This window comes from Pelodiscus sinensis, chromosome 5 (genome assembly GCF_049634645.1).
Source record: "Pelodiscus sinensis isolate JC-2024 chromosome 5, ASM4963464v1, whole genome shotgun sequence".
NCBI lineage: Eukaryota > Metazoa > Chordata > Testudines > Trionychidae > Pelodiscus > Pelodiscus sinensis.
The window spans coordinates 19,830,843-19,850,438 of NC_134715.1; the positions used below are offsets into that span (position 1 = coordinate 19,830,843).

Below are 19,596 nucleotides of genomic sequence, written 5' to 3' on the forward strand. Positions count from 1 at the left end.
ACAGGGGAGGGGGCTTGCAGCTGGGTTTCTCCATGGCTGGTCACCGGCAGCTGTGTGGGGCTTACCCTGCCTCTGGAGCTTCACTGCTCGCAGCACCATTCCCCAGCGACCCCCTCTGGCCAGATACCTCGCTCCCTCTCCTCTTTCTCCCCGCTTGCAGCCGGCAGCTGGGTTTTCCCAGCTGGCCGGTCACTGGCAGCTGCACAGGGCTTCATCTGCCTCCTTACAATGTGGCGGAGGTTCTCTGCTCACCACGCAGTTCCCCGGGGACCCCCTCTGTCCAGATGCCTTGTGCCGGCCAGAGGGGGTCACCAGGGAATGGCGCGGCATGCGGAGAACTTCCGCCGCTTTGCAGGGAAAGCCTTGCACAGCTGTCAGTCACCGGCCGGCCCTAGGGGAAATTGTGTTATTGCAGGACAGGTCGTGTTATTCGAAAAATGTCCCCCCCACCCAAAATTGTGCTATTGCGAAAACATGTTGAGAGCATGTGTTAAGCGAGGAATTACTGTATTAAACATTTGCCATTGCCAGGAGAGCAAGATCCTCACTTTTGCTGTAGCCCTTTTGTGCGATATGAAAGGTCTAGAGACATGTAAATGGACTCCAAAAATCTATCTCCAGTTCTGGATAAAATTTCCAATACAGGTGCTATGGGAGAGGGCCATGAGGATGCCTTTCAAGGACCTCTTTGCAAGTCCTGGAGAAGAATAGGCATGATGGTGTTGAGTTCAGAGCACATAGTTTTAAGGAGATTTCAGTCATTACTGTGGCCCATGAGCAGCCATGAGAATCTGTCATAATTTAGGTCCTTAGGTCTGTCTGGATTATACTTGCGAGTGGACTGTGGAGCAGTTCAGTAGTTGGAGGGCACAAAGGTGACATAGTCACCTTATCCTACACACTTATTGGGCTTTCAGTTATGTGTACTCAGAATCTTTAAAGCAAGATTAGAGGCCTTTCTAAAAGCTATGGTTTAGTTCAACCTCAGATTATAGAGTTATATACAGGAATCACTTGGTCAAATTCTGTGACCTGTGCTAAGCAAGATGCTTATAATTATCCTGGCTTTCTTTAAAATATATGAATCCATGGAAAGTTACAAGCTTCATAGTTGTTACTCTGAAATTTTTAATTTTTTGTGTTATCCAGTAATATTTCTAACATTGCCCTTCAGTTCAGGTGAGTATTCTAGTGTCATGCCTTCCTTTCCATTATCCAACACAAAATTCTATATACTTAATTATGTGCTAAGGTTCATTATACTCTGTGTCTAAGGGTCGTCTACTGTTGATTTCAGTGGTCGCTTGAGCAGACTTTTAAAGAAGATTCTGACCTTTCCAGAGTCCAGACTGTCATTCTCAGTTATGCTTCATTCCCCTTAAGGATTGAATAAAGGTGAATTCTTGCTCATAAAGAAAAGGAAGGCAAGAGGCAAGCAAATGTAGTTTTGATTGTGTGAGATCACCAACATTATTTTATTTTTTATTTTTCTTAAAGTGGAAAGCGTCCATGAAGCATGAATCAATTTGTCTAATTTATGGACAATTAATATACTATAAAAGACTTAAACCTGTCCAACACATTATCAATAAACTACAGCCTATACTGGAACAGGATACTAAACTCCGAGAGGCTCTGGGAGACAGACCCATAGTCTCCTATAGACAACCACCTAACCTCAAGATGATTCTTATCAACAACTACAGGACATGCCACACTAACACCAACCCTGGTACCTTCCCTTGCAACAAACCCCGTTGCCAGCTTTGTCCACATATTCATTCTGCTGATACCATTATTGGACCCAATCAAGTGAGTTATAAGATCAAGAACACATATTCCTGCTCATCCAGAAATAAAATTTATGCAATCGTGCCGAAAGTTCCATCCGCTATGTACATTGGACAAACGTCTCAGACACTTCACCAAAGGATCAATTCCCACAAAACAGATATCAGACAGGATCACAAAGAAAAAACAGTTTCTTGCCATTTCAACCAGAAAGGACATTGTCTCAACAACTTGATTACCTGCATCCTGCTTCAAAGACCTTTTAAGACTGCGCTTGAAAGAATCCTCTGAACTATCATTCATGTTTAAATTCGACACTTTACACACAAATTTGAATAAAGAGGTTAATTATCTTACCCATTACAAAGATAGCTTCCCCAGTTATCACCTCTAATATCATTAGCTCACAGACATTGACCTCCCCTCTTTCCCCCCCATCCCCTTTCTGTCCTGAAATTTGATTTGTCCTTTTCATATGTGTTCATTTTTTAATTGTACCCTTTGGTATATATGGGTGTGACAATTTTCTTCCACTATTTGATCTGAGGAACTGGGTCTGGCCCACGAAAGCTCATCACCTATTAAACCATCTTGTTAGTCTTTAAAGTACTACACAGTCCTGTTTTTTGTTTCAGCTGCACCAGACTAACACGGCTACATTTCTACCACAATCCTTGGTATAAGTTCTGTAAATTTTCCTGGTTGTTAAAGTGAAGAAATTACCTCATCCGATCTCGGAAGATTTTATTCTTGCTTACCCAGCTTCAAACCTTTACTTTTAACAATTATAATGTCATTTGCTTACATTATTTTTAGGTTTAGATTAGGGATGTTAAATTTAGATTAATTGGAGAATCAAATAATCAATGCGATTTGCATCGACACTTCAATTAGTCAATAAGCCTCTGCCTTTGAAGAATCAGAGGGGAAGTATCAGAGGGGTAGTCATGTTAGTCTGGAGCTGCAAAAGCGACAAGGAGTCCTGTAGCACCTACCTTATAGACTAACAGACTAACTGATGTATTGGAGCAAAAGCTTTCGTGGACAAAGACCCACTTCGTTAGATGCATGTGTATGTCTCGCTCTGCCGCTTTGAAACACTGTGTGCAGCCTGGGGCCAGCTGGGAGTCCAGTCCCCAGCTGACTCCCAGCTGGCCCCAGGCTGCATGCATCATTTCAAAGCAGCAGATCCTGGGCTCCAGGCAGTGCTGTCACTTTGAAATGTCATGTGGAGCCTGGATGCTGCTACTTTGAAGCACCCTTTTCTCTTCCCCAGCACTTGCTGCCTCTTTCTGATAGCATGTCAACTATCCGATAAGCATTTGCTAATCGGATAGACGATTGGTCGACTAGTTGCTCACATTCCTAGCTTAGATATGTGCTAGGAATTATTTGTAGGCCCACAGAAATTTTTGGCGATAGATTCTGGAAGGACACCTGCACAAGTGCGCAAGAGACAGGAGTGCATGGAAACATGCAATAGGAAAAATGTGCGATGTGTATATTGGTAAAACAGTGCATTGGGATTAATGTGGTAACCTCTTTTCCCTTTAGTGTATGAAGCCCTAAATGGCTTGGGTCCTTATTGTTTTAAAAACCACTTCTTTACTGATAACGTCTTTGATCTGATGTAATCTCTTGCAAGCTCTTCAGGGAGTTTGGAGATTAGCATTTTGGGGCAGTGTTAGTGCTGCTTTGGATTGATATGCACTTTTAAAAGTATTTCTGTCTTGCTGTGCTGTCAGGACATGCTGGTTCATGATTGTGTTTTTTACTTTTGTACCTTTTGTACCATGGCAAGTGATTATGATATTCACGAATCATCACGGTGGTTGGCCCTCCATTTTCTTGAAGTGCCTTCTTTTTCAGTAAAGACAGTTAACCTATAAGTGTAGGAATGAATAAAGGCATATCTTACTGAACTTGTTTTGCTTTATCCTTTTCTCTCATTTTTAATTCATTTCCCCTTTAATCCTCCACATGTTCTTTCTGTGACTTTCAGTTCTTTTCTCTCTCAATTCTCGCCACCCTCGCTGACGTGAAAATAACACAGAACGGTCAATGTGTATTTTGTGTGTATGAGTGAGACATATTAATATATGTGGTAGGCATTTATTCAAGAAAAGCAGACAAAAAAAAATTATAAAAATTTAAAATTCAAGTCCACTGTGAGGTGAAGAGACAGTTAGTTGAAGTACCAGAATCCTTTTTCCGTACGCCCCATTCAGATCACACTACTGCAGACTCCAGTGTATGTTTTCCTTAAGTAAGGCCAGGCAATCAGTGTGTGACTTTCAGGAGTTTTTTCCCCTTCTGTTTCTTTGTAAGTGTTTAGCATCCCTGTGACTTTAGAGATACACTAGTACCTACTAAAATTAAACTTAGTCTTCATAGAATCATGGAACACTAGAACTGGAAGGGACCTCTAGAGGTCATTAAGTCCAATCCCCTGACCTCACAGCAGGACCAACCACTGTCTAGATCATCCCCAATAAATGTCTATCTAACCTGCTCTTAAATATCTCCAGAGATAGAGATTCCACAACCTTCTTCGGCAATTTATTCCAGTGTTTAACCACCCTGACGGTTAGGAAGTTTTTCCTAATGTCCAACCTAAACCTCCATTGCTGCAGTTTAAGCCCATTGCTCCTTGTCCTGTCATCAGAGGTCAAAGAGAACAATTTTTCTCCCTCCTCCTTGTAACACTCTTGTAGGTACTTGAAAACTGCTATCATACTGCCTCTCAATCTTCTCTCTTCTGAACTAAACAAGCCAAATTCTTTCAGTCTTCCCTCATAGGTCATGTTCTTTAGACCTTTAATAATTTTTATTGCTCTTCTCTGGATCTTCTCTGATTTCTCCACATCTTTCTTGAAATGTGGTCGCCAGAACTAGACACAGTACTCCAATTGAGGTCTGATCAGCACAGAGTAGAGCGGAAGAATGACTTCTCGTGTCTTGCTCACAACACTCCTGTTAATGCATCCCAGAATCATGTTTGCTGTTTTTGCAACAGTGTCATACTGTTGATTCTCATTTAGCTTGTGCTCCACTATGACCCCTTGCTGCAGTACTCGTTCCTAGACAGTTGCTTCCTATTCTGTATGTGTGAAACTGATTGTTCTTTCCTAAGTGGAGCACTTTGCATTTGTCCTTATTAAAGTTCATCCTATTAACCTCAGACCATTCCTTCAGTTTGTCCATTTTGAGTTATGACCCTATCCTCCAAAGCAGTTGCAATTCCACCTAGCTTGGTATCATCTGCAAACTTAATAAGCATATTCTGTATGCCAGTATCTAAATAATTGATTAAGATATTGAACAAAACTGGTCACAGAACAGACCCCTGTGGAACTCCACTTGTTATGCAATTCCAGCATGATTGTGAACTGTTAATAACTACTCTCTGAGAGTGATTATCCAGCCAGTTATGAACCCGCCTTATAGTAACCCATCTAAGTTGTATTTACCTAGTTTATTGATGAGAAGATCATGTGAGACCATATCAAATGCCTTAGTAAAGTCTAAGTATACCACGTCCACCGCTTCTTCCTTATGTACAAGATTTGATATACTATCAAAGAAAGTTATCAGATTGGTTTGATATGATTTGTTCTTTATAAAACCATGCTGGCTGTTATCATATTTTCTTTAAGATGTTTACAGATGAATTCCTTAATTAATTGCTCCATTATCTTCCCTGGCACAGATGTTAGGCTGACTGATCTGTAGTTTCCTGGGTTGTTCTTATTTCCCTTTTTTATAGATGGGAACTATATTTTCCCCTTTCCAGGCTTCTGCAATATCTCCTGTCTTCCATAATTTTTCAAAGATAGCTAAAGGCTCAGATACTTCCTCTATTAGCTCCTTGAGTATTCTAGGATGCATTTCATGAGGCCCTGGAGACTTGCAGACATCTAACTTTTCTAAGTAATTTTTAGTGTGTGTGTGTGTGTGTGTGTGTGTGTGTGTGTGTTCGTTCTTCCTCCTTATTGTTCTTCCTCCTTACTGAACAGTAGGCCTACACTGTCCTTTCAGAATCAAAGTTATTTGGTCATGAGTGTCAAGGCTGTTCCCCACTTTGGCACTTCGAGTGCAGAAGGTGGGGGTCTGCAAGAGACTTTTAAAATACCCTGCCACTAAAGAATTCTGCTTAAGCTCCCCAAAGTCATAGATTTCCTAACCTTGGATGACACACTGCTTAACTCATCTCTCTCAGTTCCCACGCACAAGACTGCAGCAGGCAGATCCTGCTTTTTCAAAAATGTACACTCTTTTCATTGGCTCTCCTGGCTCACTGCCAACACTGGAGACCCACTGTCTCTGGGTTTAACCCTTACAGATAACTTAGTTAACCGAATGGCTGGAATATCCAGTAAATAGTAGTACCCCTTCTATTCATAGGAATGTGCCAAGAAGTTGGATAAATAAAAAATAGCAATTTGATATGGATGGACCATTGACAGAACTACTTTCTCAAGCTGGTGCATGATTCATTACATTATACATTTATTGTACTTGGCTGCTGAATCAATAGAATTATTGATTGTTTGAAGCAGTTGTTTCAGATCAGTTGGACAACCAGTTCTTGGGTTTTGTCCTTCAATTCCTCAAACCCATAGCTATATTCGTGTTCCCTGAATACCTTGCCTAGTTGTTTAACTTTTTTCTTGCCATGTAATATGTGCATAAAGGTAGGCCATGATGAAGACCATAAGAATTCAAAGATTAATCACAGTTACACATCCTCTGCAACTGAACATGCATCCATTCTAGATGACAAATGTGCTTGTGTGGTTAAAACATGCTTTCCTAAGTTTTCCACTACATTGCGAAAAAACTGAGGGGCACTTATTTTCTTATTTTTCTTGGCTGATTGCAAGGTAACATGATGGAATATCATAGTGGTTGGTCATTTTCCTTCAATAGCCTGTTCAAGGAACTTCCCTGGAGTTTCCACTGTAGGTTCTACAACATGAATTAATCAAAGAAAACAGCAAAATGACTTGTGGAAGATTAATATTTTGGATTTATAGCTGTGAAGGAACATCAGATCTCTTGTACAACATATCCTGTTTAATGATCAAATTGTACATAAACATATTTGTTTAACCTCCTGGTTTAAAACCAAATGTGGCTACTGACTGTTACAGGTAAGAAGCCCTAGTCCTATACAGTTTTTGTTGGATACCTTAACTTTTTTGTAACTCTAGTGGGCATTTTGGCTTCTACAAATGTAAAATACAATGATCAGAAATAAATTCAGGGTAACTAAACTAGACCAATTTATACTTATTAAATTACCAGAGTATAGTGAAATGTTGTAGGTAGCACTATAGTTCTTCACTGTAACTGTCTTTAAATTAGATATCTCCAAATGAATTCCAATCATTTTAAATCTATTAAGAGATTCTTTCTAAAAGGAATCTTTTTGGGGTGGGACTCTTAATTAAAGGCAGCTAAAAATGTAGTTTCTTTATTTTCTTATTTCATTCCAGAGAAGAAGATCCAGCTAGCCATTTCCACTCTGAAAGGCAGATGCACATGCACAAAGGAATATTTAACTTGAAGGAAATATAATTTCCCTGTTTGTAAAGACAATTTCAAGCAGATATTATGGGTGCTTTTGTTCTTGCCAAATTTTGTACTTTTTCAATATATTAGAATTTTTAGTATGAATTTACAGCATCATAACTAAGGTAATAAAATGGAATAAGATGTTTCAAAAATATATAGAATATTTTAAATTTTTCAGTTGTTGACTAATTTTTATTTGCCAACTCCAGACTTGTTGGCTAAAATCCTGTTCTTACTCTTTGTTAGTCTTCTGGTTTTATAATATTGCTTGAAACAATCATTCTTTATTGCTTTTTTTAGTGATGCAAATGATTCCTCTTTTCCCCTCCCAAATAAGCCAAAATCTATATACCGCCAATTTTCCATTTTAAAAATATTGCTTAAAGCAATCAACAAGAACCATGATGTATTTTGTACAAAAGATTTTAAAAAGATTTCCACATTGTAGAAGCCCACAAAAGACTGCAGCACCCAGAAGGAATGAATAACTTGAGAATTTTGCATATATCATAGAACACTAGAACAGGAAGGAACCTCGAGAGGTCATCAAGTCCAGGCCCCTGCCCTCACGGCAGGACCTGGTACCGTCTAAACCATCGCTGAAAGAGGTCTTTCTAACCTGCTCTTCAGTATCTCCAGAGATGGAGATTTCGCAACCTCCATAGGCAATTTATTCCAGTGGTTAACCACCCTGATAATTGGGAAGTTTTTCCTAATGTCCAACCAAAACCTCCCCTGCTGTAGTTTAAGCTGTTTGCTTCTTGTCCTACCCTCAGAGGCCAAGGAGAACAATTTTTCTCCCTCCTCCGTATGACACTGTTTTAGATACCTGAATACCGCTATCATGTCCCTTCTCAGTCTTCTCCGTTCCAAACTAAACAAGCCCAGATCCTTCATAGGTCATGTTCTCTAGACCTTTAATCATTCTTGTTGCTCTTCTCTGGATCTTCTCCAATTTCTCCACATTTTTTTTTTAAATGTGGTGCCCAGAATTGGGCACAATACTGGGCACAATACTGGACACAATATGCAGACCTATATGATTTTAAGTTATTAATTTATTTCATTTTCCATTTTTCTTCTTTCATTATTTTCTTTCTTGAAGTGCTGAAACTATTGATCACTTTTTAAGTGTCTGTAGTTAAACTGTTAAGGGTGGTAGAATTCAGGTTTAGGTGCTGGGTCACAGAGTTACATTTTAAGGTCTTCAACTACTGTAATAGCATTGTCATAAAGATTAATACTTTTTAAATCATAAAACTTATTTGAGCTTCAGAAATGCAAGTGAAAGATAATGGAACCTTCGCTTTTCTTTTCTAATGTAATTGATTACTACACTATATTACTTATACAAACGAATGTCCTTGATTGGGCAGTGACTTGTGCACATGTCAACTCCGTGCAATGTGGTTAGTTCAACTGACTTAGAGCAAGTGAAGATTGATGTATGATGATATCCAGTACATAACTATGTCAATTTATTGAGATTCCCTTCAGTGTGTTTTCTTGATCTCATTATTATCCTATAACATGTATAACTTCTATTAGTAACGATTTTTTTGAGGTATTCAGTAGCTCCAAGAAGCATTCTTGTAGTACCCAAGTGAATATCTAATTGATATGTTGTGCACACTGCAGATTTGAATGCAGCAACTGAGTGTAACATAAAAGCCAATACATTATTTATTTCTTCTTTAATTCAATAAGAAAAGGCATAAGAACAGCCATAGTGGGTCAGACCAAAGGCACAACTAGCCCTGTATTCTGTCTTCTGTCAATGGCCAATGCCAACTCCAGAGGGAATGAACAGAACAGGTCATCATCAAGTGAACAAGATATCTCCTGTCATCAAGATTTCCTCTAAGCTGCCCCAGATCCCAGGCCTTTTAGAATCTTTGCTGGGAGTGCTGAGTGGCGCTCCAGAGCCCTGCGCCACATGCTCCGGTGGGCTCTGAGGACTGAGGGGTAGAGGGGGCATCAGGCTGTCCAGGTGGTACTGGCTACCCCAGCCTCGCCCCTTCCACCTGAGACCCTACCCCTTCCAAGAGCATGAAGCTGGTCCCCTCCCCCCACATTTCCCAAAGGCCTAGCAATCCTGTCAGCTTCCCTGGCTATTTACTCATTTTATCCAAAAAAAAAAAAAACAAGCTTTAACACAATTTATTTCTATCACTTTTATGACTTCCTGATCTTAATTTTTGTTCATATATCTCATTTTTATCTTTGGAGTGGCATGTTAATAGTTAATAGGCCTGTGTTGTAGTTTCCAGTGGTAGAGAAGTGTAAATGTCTTGGATGCTTTATGTTGTGTGAATGCTAGCTTCTCTTGTGTCAGTCCCTAAAAAAATACATCTTTCTAAAGTTACAGTTGATCAAGAAGGCCAGTCTATAACTATTGAGTTCAAAACAAATTCTCTCTTACAGTACAGGGCAAGCTATGCTTAGTAGTTTGCTTTATTTTATTAAACCATTTTGTTTGTTTTTCTGGTTATCCAGGGAGTTATTTGTGGCTGCTTAAAGGTTGACTGCATGGCTTTGAGATATCATCACATTCAGTTAAATGCATTTAGGATGAGTGCTCTGTGCAGTAGGAGTAGCGCTGAGAAACCTATAACAAAGCAAATTAGTTTGAGAGCTTCCATCTGTCACTGCACCGGGGCTTAGTGATTATTAATGTAAGCATAGCTCACTTTTTTAAAAGGAAAATGGTTCTGTGCTTTCAGTGACAAATTTTCTCAAGGGAGGGTTTCTAAGAAACAAAAGCAATATGTGTATCACACCTAAAAGTGACTAATGAGAGCCTAATTGTTCATGCCCATGTAGTAAGACAAGAATGAAAGCGCACAAAAAGCCCAATCTTCTGAGCTGCATCTCAGAAAAGTGAAGGTGGTATGAGAATATGGGTAATAAAAATTCTGTGCTCATAAGCTATGTCAAACATCACGATGGCCAGGTAAACTAAAATCCTGCAGACTGTTACTAGTTATGGTCTATTACTACCTCTAGTAGGCCTAGTCAGACTGGGCCTGTTGTTTTGCTTCCTAAAACTCCTACTGACTTCAGCTGAAACTTGGGAGTGCTTTGTGGAAAAGTGGTGACCATGATAGTGGGGAGAATATTTATATTGCAAATCAATCACCACCACACATGCTACTTAGGCATAATCTGATATTTCCCATTTTAAAAAACTGAATTATGGCTTCATACTGCTGGAGGTGCACTGAGTTGTATGGTCTGATGTGTAGCACTTAGCCTGTAGTGATTGGAAAAGTATCTGCACATAGCAAAGACAGGCAAAATGCCTCTCAAGGTACTGGAGTTGACTGCTGTGACCTTAAGGTATGACTGTTTTCTCATGTTTGCCTCCATGCCTTAGCAGATGGGAAGCACTTGTTTCCTAGCCCTGTCCCCAGCCTTCTTGGTCCTTGCACTTTTGGGATGTGCAGTATAGCTCATATCCAGTGCTCAAGAAGTGGTGCATGCCAAACCTTAGGGCAGGGGTGGGCAATAATTTTTAAAAGGGGGCCATGTAATAGATTTCTAAAGCCGGGGGCTTTGGGCAGAAGGGGTGGGGCCAGGAGACTTCTCATGCTCCCCCTTCGCCCCACTGACCCTGATTGGTCTGAGGTGAGGAGGTGAGCATATGAAGTCCCCCCCCCCCTCCGAAAGAATCTCCAGGTGTTTTAAAACAGCTGGCAGTTCCCTCTAGGCAGGGGCGGATATAGGGCAGGGTGAGCGGGGCGGCTGCCCCGGGCCCCGTGCTTCAAGAAGCCTCGTGCATGCGCCGTGGCAAAGGGAGGGTCCCACGAAATTGTGCTGCCCTGGGCCCCGCAAAATGGTCATCTGCCCCTGCCTCTAGGTATCACAGTGGGAGGAGACCTCGTGCACTCACCTTGTCCCCCAGGCCAATTAGGGCCTGGGGACAAGGGGAGCACATGAAGTATCTCATCCACAGCCTCCGCCCTGCCAGGGGCATGCAGTGGCTACAGAGAAACCCCAGCTGTTTTAAAATAGTCAGTGTTTCTAGCTGCCTCACACCCTTGGTGGTGGGTAGAGGGAGGAGACTTTTCCCGCTCCCTCGTCCCCAGGTCTCAATTGGCCTGGAAGCAATGGAGTGGTAAGGTGGCCATGGGCTGGATCCACTGGCTTTGCGGGCCAAATCTGGCCTGTGGAGACCTCTTTGCCCGCTCCTGCATTAGGGTGTTTTTGAATCTTCCAAATTCCCTGCACAGCAGTGCAAAAGGAATCATGGTCTTGTATGAAGTCATAAAGAATGAAGGCAGTAAAGTAAAATAATGTGTCGCTATCAATGTTGGCTTGTTTTTTTTTAAAATAATATCCACAATTATATATTAGAGCTGGTGATAAAAATGTAGTCAACAACTTTTTGATTGGAATTGGCTAGACCATCAAATTCAAAAAATTCTGCAGAATCTTGTTGCTTTCAGTGAAAACTAGGTTTCAAAACCTGCCTGGTTTCCTACCAACTCATACACCTAGTTCCTCGGCAGCCCACCTTGCAAATGGCAGGGGACCAAGAGTCTGCAAGTTCTGGCAGTCAAGGTTCCAGCTTCTTGGCTGACCATTCTACCTGACTGGGACATCCTGGCAGATGGGCTTCTTAAAATTTAGGGCTTCCAGGACTCCTGACTCTAGGGCAATCTACCTGGAAGGCTGGGACACTCAGTAGAGCTGAATGGAGAGAGCTGAGTGTATTGCCCAGAGAATGTAGAAGTGGTGTTTTCATTCCTAATGAGAATGAAAGCAGATTTTAAAATTCTCCCAGGAATGAAAATGCCATTCTTCACCCAGCTCTTAGGTACATTAGTTGGTATCTTTTGTTAATTCTTTCAGGCTGCATACTAATATAACTTTGGATTTTGGGTACCAAGCATCTGTCCTGGATTAGTAAATATTTTCAGAAGTATTTTAAGATATATATTTCCATCACACTGAAAATATATACTCCATGTTGTTTTGCTGCTTTACCGCCAACTGTGAAACCTTTGCACACCTTTAAGTTGATGAAAAACACATTGTTGTTTTTATTTATTTAAGAAGCTATAATTTTAAAGAAAATACTTTTCCAGAACATTTGATATCCATATTATGCAGTAATTAAATCTTATGATCCTAGCTGAATATTTGGATATAAAGCACTATAAATGGGGTTAGAGACTAATTTGTTTGGCCTAAAGAAAGGTAGTTCCTTCCTCTTTTCCCTCCCCTTTTTTCCACCTGCTTACAGAAAGTTGTATATCTTCAGACAAGGCTCATAATTACCTTTCTGTGCAGTATTTGGGCCTCCAGGAAAGGCCTTACAGCATCTGTAAAGCTGGCAGCAAAATGGTATTTCCAGGCAGACAGAGTGTTGCAGGGTAGAGAGCCAATCCATGGCTTTGTCTGAGCAGCTGAGAACTTCATTTGAGTAATACCATGGTATACAGTAACACAGACCTGTGCCATGATCAAGTAAAGCACTGAGCAAGTGTTGGGGCCAATATTTATAGACCACTACGTAGCAGCCCCGGGGGGAGGGAACAAGAGAGAAATCCCTGGTTGAACTGAAGGCAATTTTATTTCTGATTTTTGCTTTTAAACAAAGTGGGGTTTTTTTTCAGTCAGATTTAATCTCCTCTTGGCTAGTCCTAACAGTCTTGCTCCAAGCTATGACTAGGAGGAAGCAGAATTAAAACAAGAAGCTTGAAGGTGAGTAATTAGCTAGTTCAGTATCACATTTACTTTGTGTCCTTGCCTGTTTGCTGCCCTTTGAGGCAGCTGCATCACTGAGCAAGACCTGGGGTATGTGTTCTGGTTATGAAGCAGTACTGCCTGGTGTTTAAGATGTTCTTGGGAGTGTAGTTATTTTGTGTATAGGGAAATGTCATGCTGATTCTTATTTTGGAATGTGCTTGAAAAGGGCAATTGCTGTTGGATTGGGAACACTCCCCTCACAACAGAAAGTCATAACTTGGGAATGAGAACACTATTTATTAATTGCTATTTTATACTATTAATTTATACTATTAATTTATATTAATTTATACTATTGCTTGCAGTATCTGGATTTCCATCATAAGCTGTTATGTCATCCTGTGTATGCTGTGTTCTTTTTAATATAGGACAGCAGAATGAAAAGGTTGGGTACTGACGGTCAGAGTCATTGCTATGATGCAGGAAGAGTAGGGTAATAGCTAATGGCAATGCTCAAACATCTCATGTAAAACACCGTATTTGATTAAAAGGAGAGAAACTCTCCCTGATGCTTGGATGGCGCTTACAAGCTTTATAGGGTGTTCTCTGATAGCAGAAAGGAAATTAGCTTTCATTACAAACTTACAATGATGGTCGAAGAAAGATTCTCTCCCTTCGTGCCCCGCACAGGCAATTACATAGGACTTTTGAAAAATTAGTCTCTTTCCATTACATGCCATAACTTTTTAGCAGCCTCCATCTCACATATGGACTACTCAGTTCATTAGTCTTCTTTGTTTGCATATTGCCAGGTGTAATTTTAAAGCTGGATTACCTAAAAAGGGGATAATACTTCTAAACCTCTTTCCTGGCAGTGACATGTAAAAACAGTGCATTTAGACATTTATGTTTATCATTCATAGCTCAGTGAAGATTAATATGTTGCTTAAAGAACACAGCGTTTTCCTGAATGAAATTTATCAGTTGACAACCCTGAATTATTCCTTTAAGTTAAAAAAAAATATAGACTTTGGCACTATTTTAAGATTTTGGAAGATTGGCTGGGAAAGTAACTTGCAACTCCAGAGAGTTTTAGACATACACACAGTGATTATGTGTTTAAAAATAAAATTTATTTAAAGAAATGTAAGGTTCAGACAGGCTAACAAATACAAGGCACTGGAAGGTTAAGTCTCACACTACATCCTTAACACAACCTGTTAACTCTTTGCAACACATAGAGTATATAACATCATCAGCCATCTACTTTGACACTCTTATGGACAGCAAAGTGAGTTAAAGATGAAGGAGCAAATGTGTGTTTATTTGGTTTGTTTGGACTATTTAATGTTGCTTAATTTTTTATTGTGAAATAAAAATAAGTTGGTTTGAGTGGATGTGATGGGATCCTCAAGGTACAACCTGGAACTGGGATACCATTGTGCCCTCTTAACTCTCCAGCCTGGGCTATCTCTCACAATGCTTGGGTAATGACAAGCAGAAAACCCTTCAGGTGCTGTTGTCACTCATTACAATATCGCGTGGAACCACACACCAAGCTAAATTTCATGAATGCTCCCTAAGCCACTCATAAATCACACAGGGAAAGGCACCAGCAAATCTCCCAGGCCCCCAACCTTGCACCCCTAAAATATACCATCCTGCCCTCATCAGAAGCCTAGCCAGTTCCAGATAATTGCCCAGTTTCTCCCTCGATGTAGAGAGGACACATACTAGCGTTTGTAAATTGAGCTGAGATATTTCCCAAATACTTCAACTAAAACACAGATTTAGATAAAATATAAAACAGATTGATTAACTACTGAAAGGTAGATTATATATGGGAGGCACAAAAGGTCAGAGAGTGCTACAAAGAAAAAAAAAGATAAGTGCATAGTCCAAATCTTAAAGCTTATTACAATAGGCACTATTCGGATCAAGCAGGGTTTTTTTTTACCCTACTGGATGTCTCAAGTAGGTACATTTCTTAATATACAGGTTTCCCCTTGAAGTCTGGGACCAGTCTCCTCAGTTCAAGTCTTTGTTCTCCCAGTGTTCATGTTACTTCCACTGTAGATGGGGGAGGAGACCAATAGTTGTATGATGCCACTGTTCCCTGTTTTATACCCTTAGTCCATGTGCCTAGAAAATGGAAAATACTAACCTCAACATGTCCTAGGGGGCTGTGCAGAGTTGAACAGTCTCTCATGCTGTAAAGCTTGGACAATTCTCTTGAAGAAGTACAAATCCCTTGTTTACAATTCTCCTGCTGATTAATGGTCATGATGCTTTTTTCAACGCCTGCCCAGATGTTGGTCACGTCCTTTGTTGTCACTAGAGAACTAACAGTGCACAACTCCTAAACTTACAACTTATTACAATAACAGATATATAGAAAAATCACATAATTTCAGACCTACTTACCCATATTTCTGTCAAAATACATATATAGTTATCAGCAGATGATGCTATCTTGTATCACAACCACATATAAATGATGGATTGGAAGTTACAGGGTGCTTATATGAGGTACAGTGTGTCACAAGAAGGAAAATTAGAAAGGGAAAAAATGAAAATCTCATTGACATATTCAGTTAGCCATGATCTACAATGGCTTTCAAGAATTCCAGAAGAAGAATGGCAACTTGCAGAAAAAAGATGCATGGTTAATAATCATGATTTTATATATACTGGATGTGCCCAAGTCCAAACATACTGTGTGTGTTGGGACACTTCTTGACATTACAGATACTAGAAATATTGAGAGGCTGTATAGGTAAATCCAGCAAAGAAGAAGGGAATGTGTTATAGTATGAAGGCAATTAAAAATAAGAAAAATGATCAGTAGATAGGCAGAAATAAATACTGTTCAGTATAGAAGCTATTGTAGAAGGAGTGGTGTTACAAATAAACATATACAAATCTGTCTGGTAGCCGCTGGGCTTAATAAAACACAGTGGAATTGCATTGCTTTTTGTAGTTTATAAAAATACAACTATCACAATTTTATTCCCTACAAATATGGTTATGTATTTGACCATTTAGTGGTGATGCAGATGTCCCCTTTATTCCCATCCGACTGGGGGTGAGAGGGGATATTTTGAGTGTCTGCAATCTAAGGGTGTGTCTAGACTACCTAGTTTTGTCGACAAAAGTGGACTTTTGTCGACAAAACAATACCAGCGTATACACTACCGCGGAGTTCTGTCGACATAACGTCGACAGAACTCCGCGGTTTTGTCGACGCTGGTATACCTCATTTTACGAGACAAAACACCTTCTGTCGACAGAGTTCTGTCGACAGAAGTTGTTATTGCCTGTAACGTTGCGTCCAGACTACGGAGTTCTGTCAACAAAGCGGCTTGCTTTGTCGACAGAACTCCATGTGTCTGGACGCAAATTGTCGACGGAAGTTTTGTCGACAGTATCTGTCGACAAAACTTCCGTCGACAAAACGCGGTAGTCTAGACGTATCCTATCAGTGGGCACAACATGTCATGGGACTCAGCAGCCTCAGAATTTCACAAGTTGTGAGCGAGTAGGTTCTCATATTTCTCTAGACCTAGTAACACCAACTACTGAAAATTGATTTAATAGAATCATAGAGTACCATAATTTAGCGAATATACCCCACACCCAAATATACCCCACAGTTTTTTCTATTTGAGTAAAAAAAAAAAATCTTATATACCCCGCACACAAATGTAACCCGCGGGGTATACAAGACTTTTCTGTGCCAGGAGTATATTTGTGTGTGTGGGGGGGGGTATTAGCCCCAGGTTCTAATGCAGCCTCCGGGTGGGGGAGCGCTCATCCCGCAGGTTCCTCCACAGCCGCAGGAAGGGGCGGGGGAGCAGGAAGCACCAGCCTCTGGGAGGGGGAGCCCTCACTGCCTGGTTCCTGTGCAGCCGCAGAAAGGGGCAGGGGGATGAGCGCTCCCTTGCTCCTTCCTGCCCCTCCTGGAGGACTGGGAGGAGTGCTTCCTGAAACAGATATAATGGAAGACTACAAGCCGTCCTCCCACAATTTTACCAAACCAATGGCAACAAGAGTAGACAGAAAAGAAAGTTTTCTGGTTTTGTAATGGTTGGCCTTATACCAGTCTCTAGGAATCAGGGGGGCAGTGTAAGAGTAAAGCTCCTCAAACAAAACCCTAAACTTTATTTTTATTAGCTTTAAGAACCAAGACCACCGGGTTCTTGTCGGGTTCATGCTTGTGCTGTGTATGAGATTTTGCCAGTGCTAGAGCTCGCATCTCAAAATCATAAGATTACTCTTGAAAATCTTGATATTTTAAAAAAGTTTCTTCTATTTGGATTATGGGTTTTCTTGCCTTGCGAGTTTGTTTTCCGAATTTCCTCTGCAAACAGGAGGGGTTAGAAACTTACGTTTTCAAAGAAAACATAGATTCTCACATAATTAACTGACTCTAGAGGCTGAGAGTTTGTAAAAATAAAGAACACCAAATATTTTGGGACATGCAATAAACTTGTGAGAGCTGCCAGCACTGGGTGTTGCAATAATTCTTTACAGCTCTATAATGCTTAGACTTGGATCTGGATTATCTTTGTTTCCTTTTGAATGTCAGGCCAGCCTGGTCTCTGGATTGGTCATGTGGAAGATCAAGTATCCTATGAGGCTTTAAAGCATTTGTGTAGTAGGGTTGCCAGGTGTCTGGTTTTGAACCGAACAGTCCAGTATTTGAGCTTTCTGTTCGGGAAACAAATTGAGAAAATATAAATGAGAAAATAGAAATGTCCGGTATTTTCTAAATAAGATGTAATGTAGATTGTGATGTAATGTCAAGTGTGTCCGGTATTTCTGTTGAAACCATCTGGCAACCCTATTGTGTAGACTAGGATTGTGTAAAGTTATAGGGCTTTTGTTGTATAAATTGGTTATATAACTAGCTGATTGGGAAGGAAGAGCAGCTCCATTGAAGCATCTATATGTGCATACTCTTCTCCTAGTAATTCCCCCGCTAGAACTTTACCTTTTGTTCCTGGCAGTGTAGTTACGTGTGACTGCAGTTATAACATGAAACATCAACGGATATGTCTGAACCGTTTTCCTCCTTTCTTTGGAGAAGCTTTTTGTGCTTGTTTTGCTAAAGCTTTTGGTGCCAGTGGTTAATATCCATTTGGTTATATCTCTCAGTGCAAGCTACTGCTAAATGCAAAGCCTCATGTAACTCCTTGTGATTACTGATAGTTTTGTGTTTTGATTAGCCTAACATTGTACATGCAAAATAAGACTCTTTTTCCAAACATGTCCTAGGTTGGGATCCAGTTCACAAGTTTGTTCACACTGTTTGCTAGGCACTGCTGAAATACCTTGAAAAATTTACGTACAGGCAGTCCCCGACTTACGCGGATCCGACTTATGTCGGATCCGCACTTACGAACAGGGCTTTTCTTGCCCCGGAGCTCACGGGCGGTGAGTTGCCACCCGTGTCCTCCGGGGCGAGAAAAGCTTCTCCCGGTCTCCCTGGTCTGCTGGGGGGGTCCAGCAAAGTCACTGGACCCCCCCAGCAGACCAGGGACACCCGAGCAAAGCCGCCCAGGCGGCAGGAGTCCCGCTGCCTGGGCGGCTTTGCTCGTTTGCCCCGGAGCAATGCCGCCCAGGCAGCGAGACTCCCGCCGCCTGGGCGGCTTTGCTCCTGTCCCCCTGGTCTGCTGGGGGGGTCCGGCAAAGCCGCTGTAGCATCTGTAGAAGTGGACTCTCAGGCCTCCTCTGTTCAGATTTCTTTTCTTTTATCTGTTCTTTTATCTGTAATGATCTTCGGTAGTTCAGTATTCTTAGTGTTTGTTCCATAAACTATATCTTCAGCTCAGTCCACATCAAGAGTTCTCAAACTTTATTGTATTTTATTGTACTTTATTGTACCCTTTTTTGAGACCAGAAATTACTACACAACCCAAGGAGGGGGACTGACACCTGAGTCCCACTGTGCCAGGGTAAGGGGGTGAGACAAAGCTGAAGCCCAAGAGCTTCAGCCCCAGAGAGGTGGCCTATAATCTGAGCCCTGCCACCCTCTGGGCTTTGGCTCAGGCAATCAGGTTTAGGCTTTGGCTAGATCCCCAGGTTCCAGCAAGTTTAAACCAGTCCTGGTGAAACAGTGTCACAACCACTTTGGGGTACTGACCCCCAGTTTGAGAACTGCCGATCTTCATAATTGGACCTGAAGTTTAGCCTTAGGAAGGTTGCGAGGTGATGTTTCATAATGCACCTGAACAAATGACCACACAAATTTGAGTGCTGCCTAACTCCAGAGAAATGTCTATGCACCTGCCTCTTTCTGTCTCCTCAGTTTGTCTGCCTATGACTTTGGGAGCATTTTTACAGAGGGAGACTTTGTGACCAGTTGAGAGCAAAACGGCAAAGCATAGAAAAGAGAGTTCATGCTACTGCATATCATGGGAAGAAGAGTTTAGCTTGTGGACTGACTTGATGTTCTGCTCCCAGATAGCATATGAGCCCCATGTGGCAGCCTCTAACATAGTGATTTCAGCCCTTCCTACTTCTTTTGCTTAT

General features: G+C 41.1%; 1 protein-coding gene across 12 annotated transcripts in view; it reads left to right on the forward strand.

The window, feature by feature from the left end:
• Positions 1-19,596, forward strand: part of BMPR1B (bone morphogenetic protein receptor type 1B) — a 359,692-nt gene that overhangs the window by 173,422 nt on the left and 166,674 nt on the right. The window contains exon 1 of one of the 12 annotated variants that reach the window (XM_014576306.3): positions 12,898-13,077. The exons of the other annotated variants lie outside the window; for them this stretch is intronic. The gene's annotated coding sequence lies outside the window, so the exon portion shown is untranslated. Of the gene's footprint in view, positions 1-12,897; positions 13,078-19,596 lie in introns of those variants that run through there. 12 annotated transcript variants of the gene reach the window in all.